Raw genomic sequence first — 15,191 nt, forward strand, 5'->3', positions numbered from 1 at the left:
TAAATCTGTTACCTCGGGCCACATACATGGGGTACCTTCTGAAAATAACCATTTTGGAGAGTAATCGGTCTCCACTGATTCATTCTGAAAGCCAGCTGGCATCTGGGAGTTAAAAAGGTAAGATGTCTGAAGCACACACCAGAGTTAAGAAGGGTGGTTAAGGCTTCCTTAGTCTCTGTCTGCAGAAGACTTTCTGTCCCCTCTTAGCCCTCTCTCTGGGTGAGGTTAGGCTCTGAGTCTCTGGGGGATGCACTGTTTTGGGAAGTTGGGCATCTTACTCTGTGGAATGCATTTTATAAATGAACTTTACCAAGGTGCTTCTGCCCATTCCAATAATAACCCTTCTCTCTAAACTGCAGCTACACAGCTCTCTCTACTAAAGTTGGTTCCAGAGAAGAGATCCAAGGTTGGAATATTTTACTACTGTGCAATTTCATTTGTAAGCATCAGTTTGGTGCCTAACACTTGCTGGGCCCTGGAGGATCCAGTGCCTCTGAGAACTTCATGGAGGTGGTTAAAGGAACAAGGCTGCCATAGGAGAGGGGTGGTCCCACTCGAGAGGAAAAGGAAAAGAAAATGCTTGATGCAGGTCTTCCCAAGGAAGCTGGAATGTCCTCCGCCAGGGCCAGTGTTCAGTTCAGCGGTGGATTATGGCATGTCAAGTGATGTGACCAGATACAGAAAGGACAGAAAGCATGGGGCAGATTCAAGACACTTCAGGGCGGTCTGTGTGACAGGAGCACAGGGTGAGGGGTGGGACAAAGGCCCCCGGGGGAGAAGGCAGAAGGGGGGAGGAAGGCCCACCCTGCTCCTGGAGGAAGGGGAAAGGGGTGGGGATGTTTGGCACCAACAAATAACAGGGCATTTCAGGTTCTAAGAAAAGCACTAACAAAAATAATAGCAGTACTGGCAAATATTGTTGTACCAGCCACTATCCTAAGCACTTTTTCATGTACTTAATTCTCACAACAGTCCTATGGGAGAGGTACCCCTATGGGTCCCATTTTACAGATAGGGCAAGTGAGGCAAATTAGGTGAGGTGTAGCAAGTTTAGTGGTAGCGCTAGGAAGTGGTGGAGCTTGGGATATAAAAGCAGGCAGCCTGCTTCCATAGCCCATGCTTTTTAACAGTGTGTCACAGTGCCTCTTCGTAGATGACCTATGTCAGCAGATACCTGTTAATATTGCCCTACTACTTCCTCTCCATTTTTTAGAAAGGAAAATTAAGGCGGAGAAAGCAGATGTGACTCTGGAAAGATCACACAGAAGAATCACTGGTAATTTGTGTTTACAAACAATCCTCTCAGCCATTTTAGCTTCACTTGTCTGTAAAAATAAATTTAAATATAGAGACCCATAAAAGAAGGCACTCCCTAAATCTTGAATACTCTATTATCAAAATGCTCACAATACTGGCTGTTCCTAATAAGATGCTTGGCGGTGAAATTTGCAAGGCATCCAGGAAATCTTCAATAGTTTTGCTACAATCTTGCAAGCTAAGGACTACAAAGCAGATCAGTTAGTCTTGTGCAGTCACCTCAAGTGGGATGATACTCATTTGCATAACAATAACAGTGATGAGAGAAGAGCTATTGGTTCCACCCCTTCTTGCCAGACTCCTGACATTCTAATCTGGCACTCTTGATTGAATCCTGTAAACTGGCATTTACAGCCAAGGTGATCTATACTATTTTTTAAAATTAATTAATTTATTTATTTTTGGCTGCATTGGGTCTTCGTTGCTGGGCGCAGGCTTTCTCTAGTTGCAGAGAGCGGGGGCTACCCTTGTTTGCAGTGCGCGGGCTTCTCATTGCGGTGGCTTCTCTTGTTGTGGAGCACGGGCTTTAGGCGCGCAGGCTCAGTAGTTGTGGCGCGTGGGCTTAGCTGCTCCACGGCACGTGGGATCTTCCCGGCACAGGGCTTGAACCCATGTCTCCTGCACTGGCAGGCGGATTCTTAACCACTGCACCACCAGGGAAGCCCGTGATCTATACTTTTAATGGAAAAAAAAAAAAACTATCAGGAAATAAACGCACAAATCATGTAACTGACTATTTACCAACTTCCATGTGAGCTTCTTATTGAAGCATAAATGATTTCAGGGCAATTTCAAACAGCCACTTACCTTCCCAATGCATATCCATCAATGTGCTAAAGCTCACTTCCAGAGTGTGATTTCAAATGGCAGGCATCATGTTCCCTGCTAAGATAAAGACCCTCGTGTCCTATTCAGTCATTGTGAAGGCTCTGTTGCAACATGGCTGCACGATAAATCAAGAACGCCTTTGTTATTTATGAGAAGTTTCGCCTTCTTGATATTTTCCCACTGCATCTTTTCTGTCTTCCTTGTTCTCTGCTTGTTACTTCTTCCTCACTGTCATAGTTGGGATGACTGTTAAGCAGGGGATTGAAAACGCCCCCTACATCTGAATCGATGAGTGTTTGTTCAGGAGGTTGTAAGGAATGAACACCTGTTGGCCAGAGAGCTTGTCTGAATGGCGGGCGAGACAATTCCAAGACCTGAGACAAAGAGTGTAGCTGCAAGACCACTCCTCCTAGGCTCCCCTCACCCCATTTTCCGAGAAGGACAGAGATTTCTCCTCGGGCTCCATAATCAATCAAATGAGAGAGGGTAAGTTTTGGGGTCAGAAACTCATTGAAGCCACTTTTATTCTTAACAATGGGAAATCAGCTGTGCAGCTGTGTAAAGACCGGCCAGAACCTGTTCCCAGGCATGGGAAACACATTCATGAATTTGTCCTACTGAGGGCTGGACAGGGACATTGCCCATTCAGATTTATTTTGGAGGGGAGTTTACTACTCTCAAGTGCAGATTTCTTGGCGAAGCTATCTGTAGACAGGATGTTATATCAAATACGAGAAAGTGAAAGATGGCATGAGCAAAACATCCCTAGGAATGGCAGTGCTCACCTGAGAAAACTGGGTGTGGGGTCTTCCAGGTTCAGTAACCAGAAAAATGAACTTTTCTGGATTAAGCCCCTACTTAGGACAGACACTGTAATTTAAACAGTGTGATAGCATCAATTATAGGGCTGACTTGCTTAAGTAATTGGAGTAGTTTAGGATGACATATGCTCGGTGGTTGTGCTATTTTGGTTCTAAAGGTTAGAGGATAGTAGAAAAGGGAGTTAAGTTTGACTTTTCACCTTGGCCTACGACATTTGACCAAGAATGAACCCTGAATGTGGGTAAAAGTGATGCCACCAAGTAGCCTGTCACTATGTGTCCCAGAACTCCATTGAGGATGGCTCTGCACGCAGCCGGTTTATCAGAGACTAAAGATTTCTAACTCTGACTACCTGCTCACAACAGCTTGCCTGCAACCATCCAGCTTAATAGGATCAAGGAAAGTAAAACTGTCTGTACTAATGTGATTCTACAATCCAAAGAAATTCTTACCCAGGAAGATAAAAGTTACAAATATTTTTCAAGGTTTGTTTTAGGAACTTCCTGAAAATCCATCCATTTGAACAATGTATCACCCCATTATCAAAAAAAAAAAAAAAAAAGAAAACATTTCCATCAGGGTAAATAGCTCATTTTCAGGACCAATAATCACTCAACTGGGATACATCCTCTCATCAAACAAGAGTTTCGCAAAAAGACTTGCTTCAAAACCCTCCTTGCTGGATCCACTGATTCAAAACTATACTATCACAGACTTTGCCCAATTCAGATCAAATCTCCCCCATCGAAAAAAGTCCCTTACTCCAGACAGCCAAATTGTAAAAATATTTGCCCTTGACCTCCCTCTCCTGAGACTCTACCAAGACTCTTTCAAGATGGTAGCCCCCTTACTGCAGTAAACTACAAATGTGACTTTGCAATATCAACAGGCAATTTTGGTAGCCATGTCAGGGAGTTGACAGTCAACAACTTCCAACTTCCAAGCTATTTGCTATGATGTTCTACTGCTCTATGACCTTTTATATAGACCAGAGAATGTCAGAACTGGGTATACACCTAAGAGTGGAATTTCTAGTTCATATGGCAACTTTATGTTTAACTGTTTCAGGAACTGCCAATCTATTCTCTGTCTCTGAATTTCTGCTTTGTCATTTAAAGAGAAATAATGCAATGACAGCAAAATGCTCAGGATTGTGGAGGCTAAGCGAGGAAAACGTTGGAGGTCAACAGAACTCTGCCTTGTAGATTAGCTAAGCCTCCTATGGTATTGGCATCACTTCCTCTTCTGTTAATCTTCAATCCCAACCCCTCACTTGAGAGGGATTCTGTCTGCTTATCATGAATTTAGGGCTCTTAATTCAGGGTTCTTTCCCAGACTTTTCCAGGTATGTGATTAGAACATTTATCAAACAGATTAGCTCAATTAGATATTAAAGATGCTTAAGAAAACTGCATACAATTCTTATCTGTTTACACAAATAACGTTAACTCTCTAAGATAGACTCAAGGATGCATTTTACAACATGGGGAATATGGGCAATATTTTGCAATAACTGTAAATGGAAAGTGACCTCTCAAAACTGTACAAAAAATATTTAACTAAAATATGACACTGATAGAGGGGTATTAAAATTTTTAAAAATTAAAAAGAAAAAATTTTAAAAAGAATGTTGAGAAAGTAATATGGATTTTATAGACTTCATCGAAAAGCAAAGTTATGTAGTACAGAACTGTGGTTAGACAAAATAATCTGGGGGGCTTCCCTGATGGCGCAGTGGTTGAGAATCTGCCTGCTAATGCAGGGGACACGGGTTCAAGCCCTGGTCTGGGAGGATCCCACGTGCCGCGGAGCAGCTGGGCCCGTGAGCCACAACTACTGAGCCTGCGCGTCTGGAGCCTGTGCTCCGCAACAAAAGAGGCCACGATGGTGAGAGGCCCGCGCACTGCGATGAAGAGTGGCCCCTGCTTGCCACAACTGGAGAGAGCCCTCGCACAGAAACGAAGACCCAACACAGCCAAAAATAAATATAAATAAATAAATAATTTTTAAAAAATCTGCCCCCTCTAACCCCTCCCCCCAACAAAGATTTCCACATCTTAATTTCTTGACCTGCCATTATGTTACAATACATGGCGAAAGAGACTTTGCAGATGGAATAAGGTTACAGACCTTAAAATAAGCAGATTATTCTGGATTATCTGGGTGAGCCCCATGTAATCCCACTGGCCCTTCAGAGCACAGGAGGAAGGCAGAAGACTCAGTGAGAGATGCAAATGCAATAGAGGAGACAGGAGGCCTTGGAAGCATGAGAGGGACTCGAGGAATGAACGGCAGCCAATGCATCAAGGTGGCCTGGAGAAGCTGGCAGCAGAGAAACAGAGACCTCAGTCCCACAACCACAAGGAACTAAATAATGCCAAGGACGTAGCAGGAAACACATTCTCCCCCAGAGGCTCCAGAAAGAAACAACCCTGTTGGTACCTTGATTTTAGCCCAGTGGGATCCCTATTGGACCTGTGACCCACAGAACCACAAGATAAGAAATTTGTGGTGTTTTATACAACCACGTTTCTAGTAATTATTATTTTTTTTAAAAGATTTCTTTTTTTTTTTTTGATGTGGACCATTTTTCAAGTTTTTATTGAATTTGTTACAATATTGCTTCTGTTTTATGGTTTTGGTCTTTTGGCCGCGAGGCATGTGGGATCTTAGCTCCCCAACCAGGGATTAAACCTGCATCCCTTGCACTGGAAGGCAAAGTCGTAACCACTGGACCGCCAGGGAAGTCCCTCTGGTAATTATTTACGGCAGCAAGAAATATGACAAGAAGTATGACCATGAATCTCATACGCTTACTTATCTCGGGGAGAGTATAGCAATTCATTCTCAAAGGGTCCTGGTGAAGTAGCTGTTTTGCTTGACTTGACTCGATTTTAAATACACAAGGGGACTGAGGTTCAAAGAGAGTAAATGATTTGCTTTATCTGAGGGGATAGGACTCAAAACTTGTGCTTTCGATGCTGTCCTACCTTATAAGACTATCTCAAGGTGGGTTGAAAACACTTCAAATCTGATTCCTACATTTCCATTTTAACACCATCAGGTCATCCTCAGATTTTTGGCTTCCCAGGGCAAACAGTTAGGCAGAGGGTACATAAACTCATCTCTTTCCTTTTCTAATTTCGGAGTGGCAACGACAGGTGAGAATCCCTGTTATAACACTTGAGCTCTCTAAACTCATCCTTCTTATTATTTCTTCCTTCAAATGTATTTTGCCTGAGCCCAAAACACAGTGAGCAATGAAATTCAACAATTTCCCCACAGAACATAGTCATATATTAATAAACAAGAAGTGATTTGCTGGAACGCCTAAAATGCAAACGAGAAATAATGGGGGTTCAGGCTTCTGTAAGGCACATGTTTATGAAACCATATTGATAATTATAAATACTATTCATCTTCCAGACGTTCATAGACAGAACACAGTTATACACCATTGGTTACTAGAAGAAATGCTGACAACACAAGGGTGATCTTGGTTTCTTTCATTTTCAGTTTGTTTCAGAATATGTACAAATACATGCCTCCACACAAAAGCATTGTCTTCACTAAAGCAGTTCTCTTTTGCAGGCTGTATTTATTGACCCTTATAAAAAAACATTATTACATATTTATGGCTGTTTTGGTTCATTAACACTATTAGTATATTATTGTTGATTTTTAGAAAACAATTCCCAGAGACCATTAATAAAAAGTCAAGCATACGTGGAAACCAAATTAGTGGAGATAAGTTAGAAACTACTCTAAGTCTAGACGAGGTGAATGAAATGAGATGCCTGTGGGCCTACGGAATGAGGTGAGTGGGTGGAGTTAGCGGGGTGTCAGGCAGTAGGGGATAGTGGGGTCTGTGGTGACATGGAGAACACACACCATGTCTGAAGTGGGAAGCCTCTACTGAGATCCAATTAGCTGTTACTGCATGGGACAAAGGCATATTACTGTTTGATCTTCTGACTTTTCAAAAGAAAAGCCAAAAATATAGTTATTCTTATGAAATTTCTTGATTCTTAAAATATGAGCAAGGAATTAAGTTTTTAAACACACCTGCTGTTTGTATTCTGTTTGAGATCTCTAGTGTCAAGTTGGCTGACAAGTGGAAAGCAGTACATACTCTACCGGATTGGTACACGTCCTGTGTAAAATATCACAGATTTAGAGACTCTGACAAACGGAAATAACGTTTGGCACTCTGGTCTCAGGTTAAATGCCATCTTGTCAGAGAGGCTGTCCTTGTCTTGGTTCACAGACCTAGGAACTGGGTAGGACCATGGTTATAAACCAGAGCCCCACGATCCTAAATCCTTTGTTGTTTTGACCCTTTCTCTAACACAGCATTAAAACCTAGAGAGGCAGGCAGCGGATGGGACCAGTATTAATGGTGTGATTATGAATTAATTCACTTTCACCAACACAAAAGTAGCCACTGACTCCGCTGCTTGATCCCTCAAGAACAATAATCCCACTCCGTGTTCTCAAATAGCCACAGATAGGTTTCTAAACCTAAAGATCAACTGGAACAAAATTAAAACCAATTCTTTTATCCCTTTTCCTCCTTTTTTCCTGACTGGCTTTATCATTCAGAGACCAAAAGAGTCTACCTTGCAGTGTGAGCCAGCTTTCAGACCACTTGTAAAATTCTTTAGAAACTTGTCTGGTAAACCAAGGTCTTGAATGGATCCCTGAATCACATGGAATTGCTGACTGCAGTAGAATTCTGGATACATCTTCACATCCATTCATGCAACAAGCACTGGGAATTCTGACAAATCAAAACTGAGAAGCCCAGCCCTAAGTAATTTACAACATAATTCAACTGTTTGTCTGCTTATCTACTCATCTATTTAATATAAAACAAGCCATTTTTACATGCTAAGTATTATGCTAGGTGCTGGGGTATAAAGAAGAAAAAAATACAGCTGAGTGCTAGAAACTGACATTTTCAACAGTTATAGATGAGGCGATAAACTAAGGATATTAAATTATTATTACTGTTGCTGTTGTAGCTAACATTTGTTGAATATTTACTATGTGCCAGGCACTGTTTTAAGTATGTTACATACAGTACTACATTTAATTCTAACAATAACCTTATGAAATTGGTACTACTGTAATCCTGCTTTACAGCTAGTAAGTGGCAGAGCTGAGACTCAGATCCATTTTATCAGGTCAGCTGCAAACCTGCAGCCCTAATCACTGATAACAAAGCTATAAATTATAAGATATGAGCCATTAATTATGATGAACAATAAGGTGATTCCGTAAAAGAAGCCTTCACACTGAAGCTGAAAGAAGTACTAGATTTTGACAACTTACTCATTTTTCTCTTTGTCAACATTGATTATGGCTATCCATTACCCCATATCTCACGCAGTACATTGAAAATTAGGAGCATGATTAGACTTCTAAAACATTTTTACTGTTGCAATTATGAAACAATAGAGTGATTAGTAGTTTTATGGGCACGGTAAGTAAGTCTTGATTTGGGGAGAGACAATTGGATTAAACAGTAATTGTCGCAGTCAACCATACTTTTTTATATATCTTTAAACGCCCGTGAAAGCCTAAATTCTAACGGGGTGAAAGATTCAATATTTAACAAAATCACAACTCTTAAAATTAATTTTTTATCACCTCAGTTTAATGAAATCTGAAAAAATTCTGCTTATTGAGGGTAGGCTGACATTTTATTTCCCCCAATTTGGGCACATTAAAACAAAAACAAATTTTTTTTCATTTTGGATTGCTGTAGTGAATGAGATAGTAGATAGAAAAGTTATCACACTTAAGTCGCCTTCATTCATTGATAAGGGAACAATCCAGAGGGGCTATAAATGGCTTCCAGTAAAGGTTTCCTAGGGCTCAAAGGATGTCACCTCCACCTAGTTTCCCTAAGTTTTGCCTCATTTTCCCTGGAGCTCCTGGCTCTGTGGTCTCCAAATGGCTCCCTGGGGCTCCTGAGGGCCACGCCCACCTCCAATAGGAGGTGTTGGATTGGCCGGCAGATTTCCAGTGGTTCATCCTGATTGGACAGTTTAGTGCCCATCATCACTATGGCCACGGTGATTGGCTTAGGCTAAATCAGGTGTGGCCCCTGGACTTGGGAACTACGCCAGGCAGACCACATGGCTGAAAGGAAGCTTGGGTGCTCTTCCCAGAGGGAAGAAGTGTGCTGTGGCTGTTTTCTGTAGAAAATGTCTACCATTAAAAAGAGTTCATGGGCTTCCCTGGAGGCGCAGTGGTTGAGAATCTGCCTGCCAATGCAGGGGACATGGGTTCGAACCCTGGTCTGGGAAGATCCCACATGCCGCGGAGCAGGTGGGCCCGTGAGCCACAACTACTGAGCCTGCGCGTCTGGAGCCTGTGCTCCGCAACAAGAGAGGCCGCGATAGCGAGAGGCCCGCGCACCGCGATGAAGAGTGGCCCCCACTTACCGCAACTAGAGAAAGCCCTCGCACAGAAACGAAGACCCAACACAGCCAAAAATAAATAAATAAATAAAGTGTAAAAAAAAAAAAAAAAAAAAAAGAGTTCATGCTAATTTTACATGTCTTTTTATATTAACAACAACAACAAGCCCAAATGGCTGCTGTGTTCCAGATACTAGTTCTAGTAGGTACATAAAACAATAATAAAACATAGATTCTTTTAGGAGTTTTCAGTCCCTAGGTGGAAAGTCAGTTCAACAGGGAACAAATCACTTAAAAACCCCCCACACCTCAGAAGATCACAAAGTTGGACTAGCCTACATACGGGCAGATGACAGAGGTGCCAGTAAAGGTTAAATGATATTTATTCAACCTTCCACATAAGACAGTGTGCAGTTCACTGTAGGAAGCTGCCCATTAAGAGTAGTTTTTTATTTTTATTTTTTAACTTTAATCAACAATTTGGGATTTTAAAGAATGTCAGTTATCTGAAAAAAGAATATTTTAGGTGTATCTAAATATCCTACTAATTGCAAATAACTGAAAGATGACAGAAGTCACCTTTGTTTCTAATATGCAAAACAGATGTAGAGTTTATTCACATTATAAATTTATAATTTTTTAAACTATCTACCTTTCATTTCTTGCCTTTTTCCCCAAAATAGTCCCCATCCCAATTTTTAAATAGGACTGCATTATTCATTTTAAAATATTTTTTTTCCTCTTCTCCATCTTGGGAACTACTACTTATCCTTCAAATTCCAGTTCAAATATAAGTCAGCGCCTTAAATCAGAACCTATCTAAATCCTGTAAATGCAATTTATCAGTTACAGAGCCCTGATCCTATTCTGGGAACTCCGAGGGCAGGGACGTGCCCCTCGTTTCTCCTAGCCATCTCCAGTGGCTCCATCCTTCCTGACACCCTGCAAATGAGCAATCGATAGGGTTGCATTCTCCCTTTGCCTGCTTCTCTGCCAGGAAAAATGTTTTCTGGAATCTCTGCATCCTATTGTACAAACCTGAGAAAATAAATCAGGGTTCTTTCTGTAGGGGTGGTTAAGTGGGAGAGTGAATGGCTTTGCTCTCAATGATTTCCTTCTGATGAATTCTTGTTGGTGCAGGAATATTGTAGTAGCAAACCATGCGATCATGTGTTAGCCCGAGAGGAGACAGGGCCTACAGCTATTACTCCGCCAGTGAGGGCTCAGGGTGGCATTCTGTAACAGACAGTGCACTCCTAGGCATCTAAATTCCAGAGGATTGGGTACAGAATGGCAAGCAGTCTGGTCTATAGCCCTGGGATTATAAGACTCTAAAACCTTGACTTCTTAGCTAAGAAACTCATTTGCAATTACTGACCACAGAGAAAGCCCTCCAGAAAATTCCATTTGCTAGAGATGATCTAACTGGGGATTGAAAGAGTACCCCCAAGTCTGTAAATGAGAAGTACACTTGTTACTTGACATACTTTGTTTTATTTCGTTGACTAAGAAAAGGCAAACCTACAAAACTAAGTTTGCCCCAAATTCACTCTCACAGAACTTTTAAGTGAATCAGAATAATTAGAGCAAAAGTAATATCTTGAGCACGGTGATGCTGGAGGGACAGGATCCCAACCATTGCAAAGGCTATGGGCTATGGCCCGGGCCTCCAGTGAGAAGGGTGGAGTGCCCTCTGAGCACTGCATTTACCTCCATTTTAGTCTTCTCTTAGTGATTCAAATTGGACTTTACAGTATCTTAAGGAGCCCATAAAAGGCATCAACATGGTAACCTCTTTCCAAGGCCACTTACCACAGTGGCCACCCTCTGAATTAACCCAGCCCTTCACAGGTCTAAAATTGTCCCTGTTCCTGGCTCAGCCATTTGTACCTTTAAGGTGCATGCTATCCTGAGCATCAATTACTGGGTTCAGCTGAGGATCTGTGGTCCTGTCTGCTCTTCCCGCCATACCACTCACAGCATGAAGAAGTAGAATCAGAAATGTTCCTATTTAGTGCTAAGTCAAGCATACATTCCTGATCTAGCTTCCATAAACAAAAACAAAAGTCCAAAGTATTTATGGTCGGCCCAACCTTCCAGGCAAATGAAACAGAATCTTTTAAATTGGGTGCTATTTAGAGTACTTGGATTGGAACTGTGTCATTTTCTATGAGGTTTTTCAGGGCCTTGGGTTCTCTGCTATTACAGTTTCTCTCTCTCTCTTTCTCTAATGGATTTCAAGGCCAGTTATAGATTAACAACTTACATTTTTTTTTTATAACTATGACCCAAAACTCTTTTCTGAGCTTCAGATTTATATCCATTTCATTTAGGCTTTCATATATTTGGGAATACTCAATTGGGATTCTCAATTTTTCTCCTCCCACTCCCAGGAGCCTCTCTAATCTCTTGTTATAGCATCCAAATGGCCTCAAGCTATAAAACGTGGGATTCACTCTTGATTATTTTTCCTTCAAACCCAGTATTATTTTCCCTTTAATCCCAGCACTGAATCCATCACTAAATTATGTTATTCTTCCTATAAGATATATATGTAATTATAGATGTACATATACATATATACACATATATATGTGTTTCCACTCATTTCATTACATCTCCACTATTACCACACTCTCTAAGCCAGTGGTTCTCAAAGTAAATACCATCAGCATAACACAGGGACTCCTTAGAAAGGCAAATATTTGGGCCTCCTTCCACTCCCAGATGTTCTGAATCAGAAGCTCTGGGGGTGGGCCCAGCAATATGTGTTTTTACAAGCCTTCCAGATGGTTCTGTTGCACACTGAAGTTTGAGAACCCCTTCACTAAGCCATTCTATTTTAGCTCGACAACTGCAGTGCACTCTTAATTGGTCTTTCCACTCCCATGCTTGCCCTTTGTTATTCATTACCTTCTCAGCAGACAAAATAATTTTTATTCCTAATTCTGATCCAGTCACTCCCTTGCTTAATACTTCTCTGTGGCTTTGAAATGCACTGAGAATAAAATTTTAGAAATATTTACCATGGCCTACAAGGGACTGCCTGCTCTGGCTCTTACCTACTGCCCTAACTTCTCCTCCCCGTCCCCTCCCTTAGTTATACCATGGCAGTGTCCGCCTCCTGACCTGCTCTGTGGATCACTCATTCTCCCCTCATCATCTGCTCCTCATCCAGTAGGCCCCTCTCCACCTCCATTATTCCTTCTCCCACCCTGCCTCTTACCACACTTGGGAATTTCCACACACATATCTCTTGTTTACCATGTAACTCTGCCCTAGATGTTCAATTATGTGCAAACAGGGACCATGTTTATTTTGATTTCCACTGTGTACATACTGCCTCCCACAATGCTTTTCACATGACAGGTGCTTTTAAACAAACAAACAAAAAAAACCTACTTGTTGAATGGCTAATAAGATACAATTCGTATAAAGCTTAAAATACAAACCAAACAAAGAATAATCTTCCTGTCAGCTCACTGGGATGGTGGACCTTGAGAGAGAAAGAACAGGACAGATACAAACAGAACCACGCAGGACAATGTACAAATGAGGTAAACGTCCTGTCATGGCTTCATCAACCCCCCTTTATGCACAATCCTTTCTTCTAAAAATCACGACCCAAGCTCTACTGCCCCCAAGACATCAATTTTGCATTCTACTCTCAAAAAGCCCTGATCTCAATCATTTCCAAAGTGCCTCCCAAGGTGTACACCAATAAAGGCTAATGGCATAATTTCCAGGTTTGGAAGAGACATTAGAAGGACTTTTCTGGGATAGAGCCTGTGATGGTTCTTTGTACGTGTCAACTTGATGAGGCCACAGGGGTGCCCCAGTATTTGGTTATACGTTATACAGGGTCTGTCTGTGAGGGAGTTTCTGGATGAGATACACATTTGAATTGGTGACTGAGTAAAGCAGTTACTCACCAATGTATGTGCGCCTCAGATAATCTGAGGGGCTGAGCAGAAGAATTAAGGTCTGAATATGAGAGAATCCTCTTTCTCTCCGCCTATCTTTGAGCTGGGACATCAGTCTTCTGCTGCCTTCACACTCAGACTGGAGCTTACACCACTGACTCTCCTGGGTCTCCAGCTTGCCAAGTGCAGATCTTGGGACTTCTCAGCCTTCATAAGAATTGTGAGCCAATTTCTTATAATCTATCTATCTATCTATCTATCTATCTATCTATCTATCTATCTATCTATCTTACTGGTTCTGTTTCTCTGGAGAACACATAATAATGCAGGGCCCTGCCGGACACAAGAAAATCGTGTTTGTATATATTACTATTTCAAAGTAGATTTGTGGACCTTGGCGAGCCCTACCTGATTTATAAGGCTTACCCAATATACCTGTCCACAATATCCCTGGGGAATGTCATACTCAAGCTTGATGCCACATCAAAGGACCTGCTGTAGAACTTCTTGAAGTGTAAACGGTCCAGCACATCTCAGCAGAAGAGGCCCTGCAGCACCCCTGCTGCTCTGACTTCTGCCATCACTCCCAGGCTCCAGGACCTCAGCCAGCAGGCTCAGGCCTGGCCTATTTAAGTTCCCTCCCGGGAGGGGAGGAAAAGCAGGGGATGCATGGTGTGTGGGGTCCAGCCAGGGTGGAGGGACCCCAGCCCGTGTGGTCTTTACTCCCTGGGAAGACTGGGTATATTCATTTAAACTAACCATTAATTTCAAAAAGGGCATTGTAAGTATTATTAGAAGCACATTATTGAATGTTGAACCTGAAATATTGAAAAAGTGAAAAAAACCCACAAAACTTAAAAAGGGGGTTGGAAAGCTGTCAGCTAACACCTAGGCAGGCATATTCCAAACAGAACCACTTCAGGGGAATGTAAATGATAATCACACAAGGCCACTCCATTATGATGGTGGAACAAGACAAAACAAGGTCACTCTGCCATCATGTGTGAAATTAGACACAAACAAGGATGCTCTGCAACCACAAAAATACCTAGACATCTCCCTTTTCCAGTTCACATAAGTGTCTACTGTTTTTTTGTTAGTGACAATTCTTGCCCAGCTCTTGTCGTCCCACCTCCTAGATCAAAATCACCAAGACACTGAGTTATCAAATTGTCTCTACTTCCTAAGATGACCCAACCCAAAACTGATCCCTGCTTCCTGAAACCTTCTTAGAAACACCCAACTCAGCCCAAACTCTACAGTGAATCCCATCTGAACTCCTACATCCTGAAGAAGCTTTGGTGGCAGGAGCTTGTTTTTCATGCAGCGAGTTAAAGAAACCTAACTGTGTTTGACTACAGATGACTTCCTAATGGGCTCTGGCTAGTGAACTTTGACATAACCTTGCACAAGGAAGTGCTTGCTCACTCAAGGTCATGCTTTACAGAAAGAAGGAGTGGTTATGGAAATTAACGCTGATGTTACCCAGAGATTCTCAGTATAAGCCAAAGTGACTCAGTAAAAACAAACAAACAAACAAACAAAAACACCAGCAAATAAGGAAGGAAGGAAGGACAGAAGGGAAAAATAATTTGACCAAGATTAAGATCTCCTCAAAGCATTAAAGTATTAGCTGGTAACTTGTCTGTAAAGCAATCAGAGCCTCAGATTAAACGAGATGATTCACATAGTTGCCGAGTATAACGTCAGGCATGAACTCCACACGCCATTTCCTATCCGCGCCATCATCACTGCTATTACTGCTGTATTATTATTGGTCACCAGTCCCTGCTGATGCCCGTAACAAGTTGTACGCTCACTTGCGGATGCTCACAAACATACAGACAAGAAGCGTCTGCCTCAGGGAGCGTGT

At 41.9% G+C, this 15,191-nt stretch overlaps 1 protein-coding gene across 1 annotated transcript in view; it reads right to left on the minus strand.

Annotated features, from left to right (window-relative positions):
* GRM7 (glutamate metabotropic receptor 7) overlaps positions 1-15,191 on the minus strand; it is an 818,732-nt gene that overhangs the window by 221,237 nt on the left and 582,304 nt on the right. The gene's annotated exons all lie outside the window — the stretch shown is intronic.

The sequence above is a fragment of the Balaenoptera acutorostrata genome, chromosome 10 (genome assembly GCF_949987535.1).
Source record: "Balaenoptera acutorostrata chromosome 10, mBalAcu1.1, whole genome shotgun sequence".
NCBI classification, from domain to species: domain Eukaryota; kingdom Metazoa; phylum Chordata; class Mammalia; order Artiodactyla; family Balaenopteridae; genus Balaenoptera; species Balaenoptera acutorostrata.